Source organism: Euphorbia lathyris, chromosome 3 (genome assembly GCF_963576675.1).
Source record: "Euphorbia lathyris chromosome 3, ddEupLath1.1, whole genome shotgun sequence".
NCBI classification, from domain to species: domain Eukaryota; kingdom Viridiplantae; phylum Streptophyta; class Magnoliopsida; order Malpighiales; family Euphorbiaceae; genus Euphorbia; species Euphorbia lathyris.
The window spans coordinates 7,619,431-7,635,323 of record NC_088912.1 but is presented as its reverse complement, the minus strand read 5'-3'; positions in this window follow the sequence as shown (position 1 = coordinate 7,635,323).

The following is a 15,893-nucleotide window of genomic DNA, read 5'->3' as shown; positions in this document are numbered from 1 at the left end:
CAGCTGCCTATCCGTCACATCTGCTGCTTTACAGCCCACGAACTTGGCACAGAAATCACGATTGTATTGATTCCAGTTGTGAATAGATTCAGCAGGTAAAGACCGAAACCAATCAGATGCCGCTCCGCCCAAAGTGGTCGAGAATAATCTGCAAATTATACTTTCACTCGCTCCCGCAACATCCATTAATTCTCTGTAGTTCCTGACATGAGCCTCAGGATCAGAATTAGGATCCCCATAGTATTTAGGTATCGCCGGGGCCTTTATCCTGTGATCTGGTATAAATTCTCGCAACGACGGAGCAAAAGGCGAATCACTCTGCACCTTTGCTCTCGCCCTAGGCGTGTACCCCATTCGCTCCATCATGTTCCGTAGTTGATCTTCCAACTCAAGATTGGGTATTCGCCGAACCTCTTCCATCCGCTGCTGGTGAACTCTAGGTGGCATCCACCCGCCAAGTGATGTTGAGATTTGTTCTCGCTGTGGTTCTAGCCGTCGTCCGGTTATAGGATCAAAGTTCCAGGTGTGCTCCTGCCCAAACGTATTCGCCCCAGACGCCATTAATTCTGAATGCCCGTTAACCAAGGGTTCCGTGTGTTGTAGTGGAAGGATTCCTGGTATTCCCGATGTCGGTTGGGATGTTTGCCAGGTCGGATGGATCGTCATACTAGGATCGTGGTACGAGTAGTTGCTTGGATGGCTGCGTGGGTTCATGCGACTACTCTGACCTATCTGGGTTAGCTCTCGAGATGGCTGCGGAAGCGCAGATATGGCGGCAGTAGTCGATGGTTGTGTGGAGACAACAACAGGTTGTTGAGGAGCAGCCGCCACGGCGGTATTATGATCGGCCATTGCGGTTAACAAACTAATCATTCGATCCCCCACCGCTTGGCTCATATTTGAAGCCAAGACTTGTCCTGCCATTTGTACGAAATCGCTATTGGACATCTCCATTTCATTTTGCACTTGAACCTCCAATAAGGGACTCAATTGTCCCGAAGGGCTTGACGAGCTAGGCACCACAGGCTGCGTACTTGCAGGTTGCGAATTCGCAATCCGTGGACCCCTTGAGTTCATACTAGTGGATCTGGTTGTAACGCCGGTCGTTCGTGATCTTTCTGACATGTTCTTTGTGTACCTTTAACCAAATGTTGGTAAAAAAGGTCCACGCTCACCGCACCAATGATAACTTGCTGGATCCGATTTGATGATCTCCGCCGTAGTTACCTGCAAAACAGAACCGGAGACAGGATCTTCGGGAAAACTCTCCGACGATCAAGTCAGTTTTTGTAGGAGGGTTGGTAAATTGACAATAGTATTGTGGGAAAAATGTGAATGTACATTTCCCCCTTTGGTCTTAGGGCTTTTTATAAGTGTTCTTAAGTAACCGCCGAGGACGGTTACCCCTTCCAGGCCATGTTCCGAGGGCGGTTACTCCTTTTTAGGTCATGCCCCCTCTCGTGGCTTTCGTGGCAACAAACGTGGTATCGTTTGTCCTGAGTGGGAGTTTTAGTGATTCGTTTAGGAATTCGGGGCGGTTACTCACTTCACCCGCTTCCTCTATTCGGGTCCCATCCCATCTTAGACCATGGATCTAAGTATGGGCTGGGCCCGTGTAATGAATTCGGCCCGGTTTGGCTTCGCGGGTTATCAAGGGTTTAATAGTTTAAGTCATTCACCAATCAAGAATCCTTATGAGTTGAGGATGTCCATGTTTCTCAATGTGTCTTTTGTCCTGGGATGAACCCTTTTGTCAGGTAGGATTCTCATGTATCTCAAAAATTCTTTTATTCGAAGGAAGCCGAAGCTTCTAAAGGCACCGTTAGGCATGCTCCGCTACACGTGATCTTTAAGTATAAAGGGAATGAGATGCAAAAAATATATCCGTTAGGATAATGAGATGAGTACGAATAATTAAAAAATACACGGATAAAAATTTGCGATTGACAGTACCCGCGGATACCCTAGCCGTTACTATCATCCCTAAGCCTTACTATACTATCAACTTATATTTTTCCGTCATTCCTAACCGACTTAACTAATCAATGTTGATTAAACTTATGCAGTCTAGTTTCATTTTGCAATAGCAGGTATAGTATCAATTTAGTCTAAAATTAAGTTTTGGTATAAATTTGGTCTTTCAACTTTACATTTGAGATCAAATTAATAGAAAATAACAATAACAAGTGTCAGTGAACATGAGAAAATGACATGTGTAAAATAAATGACAATTATATATTGATATGTATTATTTTAGACTGATTCGACCCTAAATATCAAGTTAAAGAGATAAATTAATATCGAAATTTAGAATCCGTTTGTTTTATCTACTATTTATGTTGTTGTTTACTGTTTGCTGTTGGAAAAAACTGTTTTTCCAAAAAGCAGAGATTTTCTGCTTTTGTAAAACGCTACTTTTCAGATGCAAAAGATAAACAAAAGATCCCTAACCAAACACCTAAAACACTCTATTTTGAAATGAAAACGTAAAAAGAGCAATAAAAAGGAGTAACCAAACACCCCTTAATATTAAAATAAATTGATCAGTCCTACTAACCCATTTAAAAGAAAAGGCCAAATTGATACTCGAGAAAAAACTACTAAAGAGATAAAATCTTACTTATCTAGAATCTTGCTTATTTAAGAATTAATCCAAATTTATTTTTTAACATAAAAATCAAACTTACATCATTCTAACATTAAAATTCATGGGAAAATTACAAAAAAATAAAATAAAAATTGCATGTAGTAGTACTAGACTTATTTATGGGTCGGGGTCGGACCCAACGGGCTTTTATCGAAAAATGTTCAGCCCAAATCCAATCCAATCCATAGTTAATTTAGGCGGGTTTGGGCTCAAAACTCAAATCCCAAGCCCAAGCTCAAAAATCGATTTGAACTTATCATTTGACTAGAGATTAAGAAATGTCCAAGCAACAGATGAGACTAACTTGACCGTTTTCATGTTGGACTTGATATCGAAAAGCAAGAGATTATTTGAGAGATTACTATTAAGTTTTCGAAGGTTACACACATGATTATTATCTGAGTTGGATAGTCATAAAAGCAAGCTAAAGCCTAATTATGACTGGTAACACAAACCATTAATCCAGTTTAACCATCATCTCTAAATAGATCTATAAGGATCATTAACGGAGGAGACTAGAAATACTTACATGTACATGTACTAAGGCTCTGTTCTTTATGACTGAAAAAAAAACCGAACTGAACTGAATTCTATTGAAACAGAAATAATAATATAATCCTTTTAAAAATAGCAATAATTTAAATAAAAATTTGATAAAACTAATAATGGTTCTAATAATAGTGATAATAATAATGAAAAAAATAATTATAATAAGTAATAATAAATTACTGAACTGAACTTAACTGATTGATATTGAAATTAAGTAATAAAGAACATCACCTAACTTTGAAAATATAAAATAAATAATTTCAAAACACATGATGATTATTAAGTTGATAATTAGGAATGGAAGGCATATATAATTTGGTGTTAAAACCATCATTTTGTTTGTTAGATGTGTGAGCCTCTATAGCTAACCAACACACCTAATTAAAGTATATATGGATTGTAGTTAAATTAGTGAGGTAAGAAGAGATTTTGAGTTTGATTCTCATCCATTGTGGTTTATTTTTATTAGAATTGATAAATTTTAAAAAATATATATTATAAATATAAAATTATTTTATATTATTATTTTTAGAAAGTATAATAGATATTTTAATTGTAATTATAAAATAATTTTTTTAGTAAAATAAAAAAAAGAGATAAGATGTAAAAATACATTTAACATTGACAGCCAATATAATTTTACTTCTAACCTATAGAATAATGTAAGTTAATTTCTAGCATTGACAACCAAGCGTAATTTTACCTCTAACGTTGTCAAGTTGAGACAATTCCATACATAATTATAAAACATAAATATTTTATTTCTTATTCTGTACCAGTTGCATATCAGTTGACTTAAAAAAATTAGATTTTATATTTTTTGTGATTTAATTGATTGAATTATAAATTAATATTTTTAAATTGGATGAAACATTTAATTTTTTTTTGTCTAACTCGAAAAAAATAGTATAAATTTTTTTCGCGTGTATTGTGATTTGTTGCTGATGAATGATCAAATGACACACATGCGAAGTATAGATAGCAAAATGCATGATTGAGAATAATTATCCAAATTGTCAATCTTAGGAGTAAATTGGCTCTTTGTTGTAAACTTTAGGGGTAAAATTGCATCATTTTAGATGTTAAGGGTAAAATTATTCTTGTTTGTCAACATTTAAGGTATTTTTGCATTTCATCCTTAAGAAAATATAAAAGATACAAATCTGATTAATTTCTACAAATAATGTAGGTGTGACTAGCATCTAGCTTTTTATACAACTTCATTATTAGCGGTTCTTTATCTGAAACAGATAATTCTCGCCTTGTTTAGCTCATTGTTAAAAAAAATAGGGCCGCCTCGATCGTCTATACACTCGAAATTGAGAATTTGTCTCGATTTTCTCCAATTAATCATTGTAGGCGTTTTTTCTCCTAAATGATTTTTTGCCACCTAGGCTAGTGCCTAAGCATCGCCTAAGTGACGATTAGGAAAAATATTTACAATGATTTTTTTTATTATAATTCATTTTTAAGTTGTTTCAGTGATATTGTTGTTGAAATATTGATATTGTCCATTTTTAAAGATATATTGTATATTATTATTTTTAGATAGTACAATACATATTTTAATTGAATTCATATACTAATTTGTTGATTAATAAATAAAAAAATACCTAAATACAAATCTGAAATCCTTAACTAATTCCAGATTAATTTTTGAACATATCTACCTGGCTACCGTCTAACGTTTTTTACAACCTATAAACAGGGGCGAATCCAGTATGGGGGCACTGGGGGGCAGTTGCCCCCACTGACATTTGTATTTTTTTAAAAACCCAGGTATTAATTTTGAAGTTTTAGAGCTTTGCCCCCTTTCATCAATGGAGGTTTAAGGTTTACTGGTTCTATAATTGAGGATGAAGAATGGTTTTAAATTTAATATTTTATTTTTATTTTTTTAATTCTGTTTTAAAGCAAAACGACGTCGTTTTATTTAATTAGAACTACGTTGTTTTATTTAAGTAAAACTAAATAGGTCCTAAAACAAACCATCAGTCTCTCTTACTCTTTTTAATCTCTTTAGTTCTTCTTCCTCAATTCCTCTTTCTTCTTAAGCCTAAATTGAAATCTTTAATCCTAACTAAGATTAAATCAAAATCGGCAGCCAATCCCTCAGTAGTCGGATCGTTGATCATTGGTCTGGCACTCCATCTCCGATCTTTGCCTCTCTGTTTTGGTATTTTTTTTGCTCCTACTTGAATTTTGATTTTATATTTCTGCTAGTATTTTACTTGAACTTGAGCTTTGATCTCTGGTTTTCTATAATTATTATTTTTTTTAGATAAAAATTATTTTAGTCGTGTTGTTTATCCCCATGGAGGAGAAATCCTGGATTCGCCCTGCCTATAAATTAGTTCATAATTTAATTTAAGAAAGGTTAATTAAGGAATAGTAAAATAAATATATGAAATCACCAACTTTTTCATGATTGGACTAATTGTTTTGCTTAAAGATTGGGACTAATATAGGTTCCTTCATTGGCAATCTAAACTTCTATTATTATTATTTGGAAAGAATTAATATATTGTTATAATTATGAATTGAAAAAATAAAGCCAAAACTTTTCAAAAAGAAAAAATAAATAAAGCCAAAAAGTTCACTGTTTCTTTAACCATAATCTTTTTTTTTTATTATCCAAAATGGTGGTTGCGAGGAGGATCAATCCGGATATTTCGGAGCCCGAAGAGCGAAATAGTAAATAAAAGCTCTAATAAATAAGTACAAAAAAATCAACTATGTATAAAAAAATTACTTAAAAGTGACACATTTTTATTACACTTAACAATCCATTTTTATTACATTTAACAATGACACATTTTTATTGAAACAATATCATTTGGAACAATAAGAACGCTCTAATTAGTCTGATTTTCAGTCACGTTACTGCTTTGTTTTCAAGCTGGAACCAAACTCAGTTATGTTCGACGTCTGTCAGTCAGTCTGCTTCGACTGCCCGTCCAACTGCTAAGTGGTGTCCACTTCGCCTGATATGTTGAAGTGTAATATCGATGATACGATTTTCCAGGATCGGCTCAAGATCGTTTGAGACTCTATGCGAGATATAAATTGTAAACTCTTTATACATAAATAAAATTTTAACACAACATATATTTATATAATTTAAATTTGACGAGAAAATGTATCTTTTATTAAAAAAAAAAATTGCTCTTTGTAGCTTTTTATTCTCTTCGTGGATCTTGTATTGACTTTAATCTATACTTGTATGAGGTTTTATTTCTCACCGTTTTTTTTTTTTTGTTATAAGTGTACTTTTTATGGAATGATAATATAAGCATTTTCATACGTAAAAAATGACGAAAAATACCTTATAACTTTAGGATTTGGAAAAAAAAGAAAGAATGTTCATATAAATATAAAAATCTTATTTATATTATTTTTTTATACATAAAAAAATTTCATACTTTCAACGTAAAATCAATAATTAAAATTTATATTCAACACCCTTTTAATTTTTGTATGACTATTCTATAAAATATTAATATTTTATATAATATATTAAGAAAAAATTATTATATGGGTCCCTATTTTTTGGGATCCTAGGCGACCGCCTCTATTGCTTAAGGACAGAGCCGGCCCTGCGATTTTTCCTACTCCAGGTACTACTAGTTCTGGTTTTGTTATCAGAGATAATTCTAGCAACCTAGTCGTTGCGTCAGCTGGACTTTTATCTTGTTCCTTAGACCCCCTTATTGCTGAGTGTTTTAGTGTGCGGGAAGCGTTGAGTTGGTTTAAAGAGCACAATTACAAAGATATTATCCTGGAATCTAATGCTCAAATAATTGTTAATGTTTTTCATAGTATAGATGAAATAGATTATGTGTTAGTTTCATTATCTCTGATTATAAATCTCTTTGTGCGGATATCATTAACTGACGTATCAGTTTTGTTGGTCGATTAACGAATTATAGCGCATACTCTAGCAAGAGATGCCAGTTCTGAGTCTGGTTGTGGAGTTTGGAATCATATTCTCCTCATTTTTTTTGTAACGTTTTTCTTGAGGATTCTTAATAAAGTTTCATTTTTCCTTTCAAAGAAAAACAGTGAAATCCAATTTTTGTATTAAAAAACATATTTTGCTTTATGTACCAAATTTCACATATAAACATTATCTACGAATATTTCTATATGTAAAATCATTAAATATAGTGTTTACGTCAATATGTTTTAACATATTTCTCTCAATACATAAAATTGTTAAACCATTCAAACAAAATCAATGTGGTTTCACGTTTTTTTAGATCAATATCTGTGGTTTTTTTGTTACAAAACAAATCATGTGGTTGACATTGTTAGCCATTTTGAGTTGATTTTGCCAAATTTGACTGATAACGACCTCAAAATGAATTTTTTTTTTTAAGAAATAAAGTTGTTTAGTATCATAATTACTATCGAACCACATTTTTAATTTTTCAAAATCATCATTTTTGAGGTTTTCTCTCTCCTACAAAACAACACATAAATGACCTCAAACCTAAAAAGTTGAGAAAAAATAAGTTGCTTAAAATTTTAATTTAGTTCTTAAAAATTTTCATTTTAATGTCGTTATCAGCCAAATTTGGTAAAATCAAGCAAAATGACTAATGATGTTAACCACATGGTTTGTTTTGTAACAAAAAAAATCACAGATACCAATCTGCGAAAACGTGAAACACAAGGATTCATTTGAAATGATCCCAATTATTTATTTGGCTTATATATATATATATATATATATATATATATATATATATATCATTTTCACTTTTTGAAATTTGCATTTTCATAACATCTTTATAAGGCCTGAAAATGCCAATATTCAAGTGTAGGATATATGCCTTATCAAAGAGGTTGCTTTTTGAGCATTACCTTTGTAAGTAAAAAGACTAGTCTCATAAAGTTTTTACAATATCTGTCTCATTCAATCTTTTAAATATTATTTTCTTGGCAAAAAACATTCTAAGGCCCCTGATCCTTCATTGTTTCGTGCATTAAGCCCTCGATATTTTATTTAGACACATTGAGCCTCTGATCTTTCATTGTTTGGTGCATTAAGCCCCCGATCTTTCATTTAGATACATTCAGCCCTTGATCTTTCATATATGGGTGTATTAGGCCATTCCATAAATCAATTCATATATAAGCAGGGGCGTATACAGGGAGGGGCCTGGGGGGCCCGAGCCCCTCCGGCCGCCGGAACCACCATGGTCACGAGTAGTTTCGGCCCCCCCAAATATTAGTGTATACACACTTTGTATAGTAATATTTCATTGTTTAAAGGTAGATGAGATTGTTAAAACCACCATGGTCACGAGTAGTTTCGGCCCCCCCAAATATTAGTGTATACACACTTTGTGTAGTAATATTTCATTGTTTAAAGGTAGATGAGATGGTTAAAACACTTGCTTCTTTTTAAAAGGTCCTAGGTTCAATTCCCCTAACCTCAATTTATTTTAAAAAGTGTTTATTTATTTAAATTTTATTTTTCAATAATTATAAAACTATGTTACCACTATTAATTTATTTTCATAACACTTTTGAACTCATTTTATTATGTCTTTTCCATTAAAAAAAATTAATTTATTATTTTTGAGACTCAAACAACTTAATTTCTAAATTAAATTTTAAAATTTTAAAACTAAAAATAAATAAAAAATGTAAAAATGTTATAAATTTTTTTAGAAACTAGTATTGAACTAATAAAAAAAATTAAATATATCCCATTACGTGTTTGACTTGTCCAAAATTCAAAATTTCAATATTTTAGACCTATTAGGTACTACATAAATCCAAATTTCTATATTTTTTGGCCTGTTAGACATTTCTAAATCCAAATTTCTATTTTTTTTGGCTTGTTAGGCCTCTGTAAATCCAAATTTCTAATTTTTTTTTGCTTGTTAGGCTTTTCTAAGTCCAAATTTTTTAAATTTTTTTTGCCTGTTAGACCTCCATAAATAGAAATTTCTATTTTTTGGCCTCTTAGGTCTCCTTAAAATTGGTTCTTGACCATTCAAATTATAACACGCATATATACAAAAAAAAAAAAAAATTAAGCAAGTTCGAATTAGCAAAAAAAAAATTTTCCGAACGCACGTGTAAAATCGGCTCCCCAACCGACTAATCCTGTATTCGCCACTGTATATAAGTGTATTAATGGCTTGTTTGATTCAACTGTTAGCTAATAGATATTGCTGTTGATGTTAGTTATTTGCGGTTGTAGTAAGCTATTGTTATTATTGTTGGCTGTTTGTTATTAGTTGTTTAATTATTAGTTTGGTAAAATTATACTGAACTATTGCCGTTAGTATTTAAAATGAATATAGACATGTTTTAAATTAATCAACAAATAAATTTAAAAATAAAAAATGTATTATACAAATTAATAAAAATAATTTAAATAAAAAATAAAAAAATTATTGAACACAATAAAACCTTGTTTTTCGATAATTATGTTCTAAAAATAAAAAATAATGTTAAAAAGGAAACACATTTTGTGGAAATAAGAAAGATAATTTTGTCAATAACAAATAACTATAAACAGTTGTTCATGAAAAGCTCTAGAAAAGAGCTTTTCGTGAAAAGTTCCAAAATGCTGCAGTGTCCAGAGAAAATGCTAAACGCTGCGGTTATATAAACCTAACCAAACAGGCCCTTAATATACACATATATAAATTGAATTATGGAAGGGCCTAATACACTCATATATGAAAGATCAAGGGCTCAATGTGCCTAAATGAAAGATCGGAAGCTTAATGCACCAAACAATGAAAGATTAATGGCCTCGGGATGCTTTTTGCCTGTTTTCTTCCTAAACTTATAATTCATAATTTTTTTTATAGAAATATAATTAATGAGATTGGTTTATGGATTATACATTTATTAAAATGCTTTGATTTAAATCGATTTTAAAATCTATATCAAATAAGGACATTAACAATTAGGAGTAAATTACACCCATTGCCACTAAAATTTACTCATTTTTACAGCATAGTTACTAAATTTTCTCAACTTTACAATTTCTATAACATTATAACTACTAAACTTTAATTAACGTCTCAAAATGACTGTTGACGAATTTCAAATTGCTTAAAATATCATCAATTTTTAAAATATTATATTTTGAGGTAATCAACAATCATTTTGAAGCGTTAACTGAAGTTTAGTAGCCATAATGTTATTTAATGAATATATTGTAAAAATGAGTAAAGTTCAATAGCTACAGATGTAATTTACCTTAATAATTAGTAACTGATCTTTCATACTAAAGAAATATTTGCTGAACATAAAAAATTATTCAATAAATGAATTGAATTATAAATTTTACTAACAAATTCAATTATTTTCTTGCATAGAGGAATTAATTCTTTCTTAATTAAAATACACAAATAAAAGAAGATTTTGTAATCTTTGTAGTCTCGATATTTTCTCGCCTTTTTAGAGGAAGCTCGATACTCGTTTTTCAATTCCTCTCATTGAGCCTCAAACTCACGTCCTATGTAAAAAATGTAGGTGAAACTGCTTTACCATTAAACCGACGCTCATTGACATAGACCAATTTGTTCGTTATACTAGCATATGATTTAAAATAAATAATTTATTAGTCTCTATGTTTTTACGTAACACTATTTAGTATTTATATTTTAATAATAGACGATTAAATCTTTAAATTTTATTCTATTAAACAGTTTATCCATTACAATGCACTTTTATTTTCAACTATTTTATAGTTTTTAAGTTATTTGTCAAACATTCATCTAAGTAGACCCTTAGTCTGATTCTCTTCAATCCGATGTTCTATGTATTCAGCATGAAGATGAAAAAAAAACAGAGAAATGCCTAATAGAGAAGAAAATGAGTTAAACAATGTTGATTAAAAAGGGAATTTGGAGTTCTTTTATCTCCACTATTGTTCAACGAATATGGGTCATGCCATCTGACAAGTTTGGTTTCATCTTATTCTTTAACAAGTTTCTTTTTTTCTTTTCAATTCTGGCATCAAAAAGTTCTTGTTCCATCTATGGAATCATCAAGTAATCACTATAGAAAATGCATTCTAGCTAAGATGGAAGCTTTTCAAGGAAATCTTAATCCTCAGCTAGCCGGTACCATGTCTATTAAAGAAGCTTTAAGTTGGATTAAGAAGCATCACCCCTATGAGAAAATTCAAATTTAGTCGGATTGTCTCGTAATAGTAAAGGTCATTCAAATAGGTTTAGAAGATCATTCGTATTTAGTTGACATTATTTCTGATTGTATTCATTTATTACGATATTTAGAAATGTACTCTATCTCATTTATTAACCGTTCAGTGAATTCGGTTGCACATGCTCTCGCAAAAGTGGTCAATTTTGTGTCTGTTCGGGTGAGTGGACATGCCCACCACTATTTTTTAGCAATATTTTTTCATCTGATTTAAGTTAATAAAACGTTGCATTGTTTAAAAAAAAAACAGTTTATCCATTAAATATTAGAATTATTAAATAGTTTATGTTGGAATTCCAAATTGTAATGCACAAATGAAAAAAAAAGGTTTTTTTTTATATGAGAAAAAGGGAGAATAAGAAAATGGAATATGGGGGAAGAGAAAAGAAAAAGCTTTAGCAATGGGATTCCAAAATTAGGTACTAAAGTGATCATAAAGAATCAATTCAAAACTTATCTATAACACAACCTCTCTCCCTAAAATCACACTTGGATTAAGAAAATAATTTAAAATATCCCTATTTAAATCACACATTATAATGTTAAAAGGGTAAATTACACCCATGGCCACTGAACTTTACCCATTTTCACATTATGGCCACTGAATTTCATTTCTTCCGGTTATAGCCACTGAATTTTACACTTTTTAACACCGGTGGACACTCAACGCCTCAAAACGACCGTTGACGACTAAAAGTAAAAAATCCAAAACATTAATAATATTCTAAGGAACTTTAATTCTTGAAAATTTTCAATTTGAGGTCATTTAGGTGTTGTTTGGTTAGGGGAGAGAAAATGATTTTTTAGAGAGAGCTCCAAAAAATGTGATTTTCGAAAATAAAAAAAATGGTTTCATGGTAAATGTCATTCTAAACAACTTTAATTTTTGAATATTGTCATTTTGAGGTTGTTAACAATCGTTATCGGTCATAGAAGTTAGTTAAAATTGAGTGGCCACCGGTGTTAAAAAGTGTAAAGTTCAGTGGCCATACTGTAAAGAAATGAAGTTTAATGGCTATAATGTGAAAATGGATAAAGTTCAGTGGCCATGGGTGTAATTTACCCAATGTTAAAATATCCCTATTTCAATAATAAAAAAAAAATCCCTATTAATTCTCAAAAGTTGTCCTTCCTACAGTGGCGAATTCTTATATCATGCTTTGAACTTCCATATTATTTGGAGGACCCATAATTCACATTTAGATATATATTGTAATCTCATTTAATAAAAAAAATAGTAGAACATATTATAATATATATTAGTCCATACTATATATGGAAAAATACGAAAAGTTCTCTATTTGACATGAAAGACCAAATGCTTCTAATAATTTCTCTATAATAAAATGAAGGAAGAGAGGTTACTATTGACTATTATATAAACAAGTAAACCTTAAAATGTGAGGATAAGAGCCAAATTTAACCCGTAACGTTTCAACAAAAGTTTTTAATATACGAAATGGTACAAATTTAACTGTAACATTTTCAGACAATATCAATTTTAACCATATGTTACCAAAAATTTGAAAAGAATGATTTGTCTTTTATTTAAATGTCACATCAAAAATTCCAAATAAATTTGTAGATAAACTTTCGTACATTTTTAGTTGGTCATTTGTAACTATATTCTTAACACAGTAAATATTGTACCCTTTGTAATTGTATTAGTAACACACAGTTTGGCATTAGTGTGGAGCCGACAAAACCTGTTGTGAGGGAAAATGCTATGAAAAAAGCCAATAAGTATTTGATAAATACATGATAAAAGGTTAATAAAAAAATACATTTCATATTATATATTAAAGTTACGGCTATTTTTATCCTAAAAAAAATAATAACTTTCTTAATAAGTTGTAAAAGCTATTTTCTCCAAAAAGCTACAAATCGTAGATTTTTCTGAAAGCAGCTTTCCCAAAAGCTACTTTTAGTAGAGAAAACAACTTTTAGAATTTAGGAAAGCAATGTCAAACGTGCCCTAAATATCTTAGACATAATTGCGTTTGGAATGTCTAAATTGACAGTTAAATCATAATCAAACCAATTTTTTTAAATTTGCAGTGACGCAAGGCTAAAATTGATATTGTTTAGAAAAGTTAGATTAAATTTACACCATTTCGTACCTCATGGGTAAATATGCACTTCCCTTAAAACGGTAGGATTACATTTGGCCTTTACCCCAAATTATAATTTAAACACAATTCAAACAAACACACAATCATTATGCAGAGAACTGTCAGAACTAGGGTTCTGAGGAAGAAAATTAGGGAGACAGAAGAGAGATTTAGGAGGAAGAAGAGATAAAATAGAGAAAGAAAGGAATATATTTCATTAAAATTCTTGATGCTGAAACAGTACCACACTCAGCCTCTAAATAGGTGAGTAAAAACAAATATCTGTTAGCAGCACGTACAACTGTACTAACAAACTCACTACCAAACAAAATAGCTAACAACCTAGAGAATCTATTCTCTAAGATAGGCTTTAGGGAATTAAAATGACCACACAGTGCCAAGAATGCAGAAATAACCAAAAACACATAAAAATGAGTAACTAACTTAACTAATAAGGCTAATTACTTATTTAGTCCCTAAACTCTTCTAGTACGTGACAATACACCCCTCTTGAATGCATTCTTGTTCCCAAGAATGGAAGAACTTTCAGTTGGTTGTGACACTTCAGATAAGGACAATAGGAATAACCTAGAGGTGACCCATTCCATCCTTTTGAAATTAACTGATTTAAGGATTTAAGAGACATGGGTTTAGGTCCATCAGTGTCTTGGATGCCTTTAAGCTCCACGGGATGTTGATCCTTGTGAATTAGTACCTTGTTACCTTCGAAGTCAAAGGTGACTGGGGTATGGTACCGCATCCAATCAGTGCCTAAAATAAGATCAAATTCTCCCAAATCTAGAGTCCTTACTGCAAATGTAAACCTAGTATTGTGCATGGACCAGGTTAATTCCTCACACTTGGACTTGACTAGGAGTTGTCTACCATCAGCAACTGATACAGCAGCTGGTTTGACCCTAACCAAGGGTAACTTAACCTCTAGAGCTAGCTTGTGGTTAACAAAGCTATGGGTACTTCCACTATCAATCAAGATAGTAATGCCCTTCTTCTGCAAGGTGCCTCTTAATTTGAAGGTTCCAAAAGCCATTCCTTCATCTAAGGCATTAATAGAGAGATTTATTGGCTCCTGACACTCATGTGCTACTTCAATCAAAGGTTCATTCCCAATTTCTTCCATAGGAACCTCTTCTTCTATCTCTCCTTTAAGTTCATAGCATTTAACTTCTTGGTTGTGCATTGATGGCCTGGGTAGAACCTATCTCCACACTTCCAACAGACTCCAGGGGTTCTTTTAAATTTGGTGGGGTTTGTGTTTGGTTTAGGGTCAGATGGTTTTGGAATTAGGGCAGTTGAGGTACTGGGAATGGTTTGAGGTATAATAGTAGTCATTGGGGTAGGATTCCAGGGTTTGGGATTGTACAGGGGCTTGGTTTTGGGTGTAACTGCTTCAATCAGCTCATTAACATTAGTTTCATGCAGTTTTGCTAACTTAATGGCAGTATAGATTTCAGAAGGGTAGTTAGACCTTACTGCAGATCGTATCTCAGGTTTTAAGCCAGAAATAAAGCTTCTAACATAGTATTCTGAGTTGATAGTAGGAAATACCTTCTCCATCTTGAGCTTGAGGCCTTCAAACTGCTCCTGATATTGTAAGATAGTAGATGTTTGTCTTAAGTTAGTAATTTCTTCTACCACATCCTGCACCTCTGTGTCCTGGAAACGTTTGGAGATTTCATCAATGAACATGGGCCAGTTGACTGTTGTATTCTCCTGGATCCAGTTCTTAAACCACTTATCTGCCTTGCCTTGCAAATACAGCCCTGCTAACTCCACTTTCTTCCCTTCTGCTACCTCAAATAGTTGGAAGTACTTGTGACATTTACTAACCCAACTTTCCACATCAGATCCATCAAAATGAGGAAGATTACACTTCGGCAGCATTTTGTTGAAATAGGGACTCTTAGAACTAGGTTCTCCTGGTTGAGTCATTGTGGGACCATGGCCTAAGATGCTTCTGGTTTCAAGAGGATGAGAAGTTACAGGTCTTTGAAAGGTTGTGCATGTATCTGGGTTTGTTTGGATCACCTTAGCAATGGCTGCTACTGACTTATTGAGCTCCAATAGGGTTTGTTGGGTAGTGAACTGATCCTTACGAAACTGGGCATGATCCAAACAAATGGAGTCCATACGTTGTTGTTGAGCTGATTGAACATCTAGCAGCTGAGCTTGCATAGATTGTAGTTTTTCCGCCGTCTGCTCGGCCTTTTCCACCATCTGAGCTGGGAAAACTTGGAATTGTTGTTCAAGCGTCGCCATTGTTTCTTGGTAAGCTCTAGTAGCTGCTCGGGTTTCCTTGTAACGATTATTTACCATACAAGAATATAGGCCAAGGGAATGGAATCTCTGATACCAATGTCAGAACTAGG